Source organism: Cynara cardunculus, assembly GCF_001531365.2.
Source record: "Cynara cardunculus var. scolymus isolate 2C chromosome LG 1, CcrdV1, whole genome shotgun sequence".
Lineage (NCBI taxonomy): Eukaryota > Viridiplantae > Streptophyta > Magnoliopsida > Asterales > Asteraceae > Cynara > Cynara cardunculus.
The window spans coordinates 29,061,642-29,066,570 of NC_037528.1; positions in this window are offsets into that span (position 1 = coordinate 29,061,642).

The window sequence follows — 4,929 nt, forward strand, 5'->3', positions numbered from 1 at the left end:
AGTTGGGTGTATAGGGACCCTTATCTGGCAAGTCAAGATTCAGCATAGAAATGTCTGTACTCTGATGACCCTTCAGGACTTCATCTAAGGAGAACCTTGTTTCATGTTCGTTCCTTAGGAATGGTCCATCATTAGGATCAGAGAGCTTGAGTTTCTTCTTCCCACCTTTCTTCAGATATGGCATGTCAGGGACCATGACATACCTGGACATCCTTTTGATGAGCTCGCTGATGGTGTCCTCGATAAGTGTATTGTGTCTCGACTTGGATTGCTGAATGGCTTGTCTGATCTCCATCCATTCAATGTATCAACGGCCAAGGTAGGAAGGATACTCGATAACGGCATCAAGATTGTCCCGGGTGATGAGCATTGAGACCAGCGTTCCACCGTCTTTAGAACATCCGCTGATACTGACGTTGATAATCGGGCGAGGACTGACTCTCTTTTTCAGCTTTGCTTCGCTCCATTACTTGTCCTTTTCCACCAGCTTCAGGTTCTTCTCATACTCAGCTTCTGCAATAGAAAGAAGTTTAGCCTGGGCTTGGACAGCGTTCACCATTTTCTTGGACTTTTTCTTGGGGAGGACCTTCGCAGCTAGTGACTTGGCCAGCTTCAAGCTGTCTTCAATCTGCTTCTTTTGAAGCTCTAGCTCTTCTTCAGCCCTTAATGCCTCGAGTCTTTCAGCTTCAGATAGGAAGTCGAACTCACCACCACTAGAGGTACAAAGAGGGATTTTTTTTCTCTAATCTGATCGAGTGACTCCTTCAGCTGAGACATCTACTGGTCGGTAGGAGCACAAGAGACGGGTTGATCAGGTACCCGTTTTAGTCGACCGCAGGTTGTTGATGAAATATGAAGTTGATAGTTTGAAGTAATCACTACCTGAGAAGTAGAGTCTTCAAACAAAGGTTGTTGAGGGATATTGAACAATACCTTCAAGTTTCCTTCTTCAGCAATCGCCTTGCCTTTCGACTTGGGATCCTAGTTCCCTGATGGAGTAGATTCACCTTGCCTTTGCTCCCCCTGGAATGCAGAATCCCTGAGAGCAACTCCCTTGGTGATGGTTGATAGCTTCTGGTACTTGATGGTAAAGTCATCTTCATCATCATCGTCGTCGTTATCTAGATCACTTACGGGGTCTGGAATGGTAGGTTCATCATCTTCTTCATCATCATCATCTTCATCCTCATCATCATCATCATCACCAGCAGCAGTGATGGGAGGGGCATCATCCCTAGGGATGTCATCGACATCCTCAGCTGGAGCAGGAGCTTTGGTGGTCGGGATTACAGGAGCAGCAACCGCTTCAGCTCTAGGAGCCTCAGCTTCAACTACAACTGAAGCTGATACTGAACCAACAGCCTGAGAAGGAGCAGGAGCAGCATCGGATGATTCACCAGCGTTGGACCTCATCCCCCCCTCTCTGGCTAAGACTTGAGAGAATTGGCCAGAGAGTTCGTCCAAGCGCTGACGCTGGAGAACCATCATCTCCTCTAGCCTTTGCAAAGCGCTGGCTAGAGTTGTCGTTGCCTCACGCATCTCATGGAGCTGGGCGCGATCACTGGCAGAGAAATAAAGTGGAATCACTGGAGCTAGTTGATGGACAACATCCAGGATTTGTTGAAGAAGGCTAGTCTGCTGATCAGCTATAGCCTGAGCATCGTCAGTCCTGCTGTGAAGAACAGCAATGGCATCGGTGTAGGCTTGAACAGCTTCTTGGAGAGTCTGGAGATGACTCTGAACTTCTTGAACATCTGCCTGGATGGCAAGAAAGTTCGCATCAAGATCACCCTGGTGGGGCATCTCTTGGTGGATTTCGTTGATCCTGCAGAGGACGGTATCAACGGCTGGAAGGAGAAGTTTGATGTCTGACTCCATATCATAGTCATCATCGACATCTTCATCTCCTCCATCATCTTTTTATCTTTCTTCCTCTTCCACTTCCTGAGCATCAGACTGATGCATCGAAGAAGGACTTGCAAAAGAAGAAGTGTGAGCTGAAGGCTCAAGGTTAGAAGAAAAGAAAGGGTAGAAAGATGGAATACCTGAGGGGCCATCAGTGACATCAAAAGGATTGTCACTGGCGTGAGCAAAGATGTCCTCGAGAGGATGGACGTTTGTATGCTGAGGAGCATTGAGAGGAGCAACCTCAGGTCCAATGGTGCGCGTCTCAGTATCAGGAAGGACAGTCGCTGATACATCATCGACATGTGTAAAGACCAAAGAAGGAGGAGAATATAAAATGGTTGAGAAGAGACGTGGGTGTTCAGCGGTGGCAGCGCTGATATTCACACCTTCAGTGATATGGGTCACTGAGGCGGTTGGGGTAGGTACCATTGATACGACAGTGATGGGAGAGATCACTGAAGAGCTGGGAGGGTGAGCAGAAGATGCCTCAAGGATAAGGCTAGTTTCAATAACTGAAGCCTTTTGAGAGGCTCTAGCTAAAGACGTGGCTGTCCCCTTTTTGGACTTCTTGGCTCTCTGAGAAGAACCAAGAGTTGGTTGAGAGGGTCGTTTTGAAGGGGTTTTGGTGGCCTGGTTGGACGCGGGGGATTTACCCTTGTCGTGGCCACCAGAGGAGAAAAGGTAGTAATTGACACAATTGAAGTTAGCGCCACATCACTGTCCCTCATATTATGATCCAGAATCCTGGATCCAAGCTTGAAAACCGGAAGTTTTCCTTCTTTGAGGTAAAGATCTTTAAAGATCTTGGCAAACACCATTGAAAGAAACCTGGTGTAAGGCACCACCTTTTCTTGCTGGCGCTTATTCAGCTTGAGCACCAGGTCATCGAAAATGACCGTAACATAATTTATATTGCGACGCKGAATCGCAGATACGCCTATGGTTAAGGCGATCCTAGAGGCCTGGTCATGACCTCCAGTTTTTCCACCTATGCACTAGATGAAATGACAAAACAGGTATTGCCAGATGGCTGACATCCTGTTCTTCTCAATCTTCGTCAAGAACTTCAGAGGGGCGTTGGAGTCCTTCTTCATTGGCCACTGGTAGCCAATGGCATCGAGAAACTCGATGATTTCAGCAGTAGAGGGTTCGCTGTCGAAGGGGCCCTTGGGAAGACGGAGAGCCGACCTGAGTGTGGGAATGCCGAAGCTCACTTCCATGCGATTGAAAGTGAAGTTGATCTGCTCCGCCTGGCGTCCAGGCTTAACTTCGACTTCGACAACTTCAGCAGTGAGCYAGAAYTGYTGAAGRAGTTCTTTCACCATGATGGGCTCATGGTTGAGTGCGTAGCCCAAGGACGACTGTTTGAGGAAGTCAGCCGCATCTCGGTAATACACCTTGGAGGAATGTATCTCCAACAAGGCAATGTGGTTGTTGGCCTTGATGGAGATCTTGTCAATGGAGAAGTTGACGTTCTTGGCAGCCATCTGTTTGTATCAATAAGAAGTAGAGCAAACATGTTTGTTAGAAATAAACCAAGTGTTTATGGTTATGAGTATAGAAAAAGTTTTTGAACAAGTAAAAACTTCTTTTGAAAAATCCTAAAAGAAGTTTTAGTGTTTTTCAAGTAGAATGTGTATAAGAATTAAGATTATAACCAAGAAGGAAATGATTTAATAATCTTTATAATTTAATGTATTAAGAGAACAAAGTTCTTAAACAGATTAAACATTTCTTATAGCAAAAGAAAGAAGATATTGACCTTAGAAGATTAAAGAGAAAGGTCGAAGAGTTTTTGGAGAGTTGAGAGAGTTCTTGCTTTGGAGAGATCTTAGCAGAGTTTCGACTAAGATTTTTGTAAGCGTAAAGAGAAAAATGGAGAAGAAGTCTCATATTTATAGATAGGAGGAGAGAGAAGTAATATGAGAGAGAAAAAAAACGATGGTTCGGGAAAGTGGTCATGATAAAAAAGATACCATGTTCTCATCCATGATTGGATGACATTAAATGAGGTAGCGTAATGATAGAACCTTTTGCGCGTCTCAAAGCGTCGCGCATGGTAAATAGAGAATGTCGCCATAAATACGGTTCATTAACTATTTTCTTTTAAAAACAAATAGTTTTTAAGAAAACAAAGAGTCATACTGTGTCTAAAGAAACACTGAGATGACCATTTAAAACATTTTATCACTGAAAAGAAAGATTCAGTGAGGGTTTTAAGACATCAGATTCAGTGATAAGAAAGTCACTGAAACTGGCATTTAAAAAATGCTATAATCACTGACAAGAAGAGATTCAGTGATCGTTTTGAATTTTAAGAAAAGTATAAAGATATACTTAGAGATGTGGTTAGTGACAATAGAATCACTGAGACCACCTTTTAAAACGTTTATCACTGAAGATGAGAAAGCTTCAGTGAAGGTTTTAAGTTTTTAGAAAAGAGAAGAGTAATCATACCTGAGAGAGAATAGATATATTTAATCAAAAGTTCAGTGTTAAAGATAGAGCACTGAATCATTTCACTTACTGAGTGATGTTTAATRRMTRAARRTTAATCTTCAGTGTTCAACATGCCCAATTCGCTGATCAAGATATTAAATCTTGTCTCATCAAGAGGCTTGGTGAAAAGGTCAGCGAGTTGATACTCAGTTGGAATGAAGTGAAGTTCAATATCACCTTTCATAACATGATCTCAGATAAAATGATATCAGATCTCGACATGTTTGGTCTTGGAGTGAAGTACAGGGTTGTTTGCAATAGCAATAGCAATAGCACTAGTGCTATCACAATAAATAGGAACCTTTGAAAACTGAAGGTCGTAGTCCAGCAGCTGATTTTTCATCCAAAGAATTTGGACACAACAGCTACCAGCGGCTACATATTCAGCTTCAGCTATTGATGTGGACACTGAATTTTGCTTTTTACTTGTCCAGCTCACCAACTTTTCACCTAGAAGCTGACAGCCTCCAGTGGTGCTTTTCCTATCAATTTTGCAACCTGCAAAATCACTATCCGAATAAC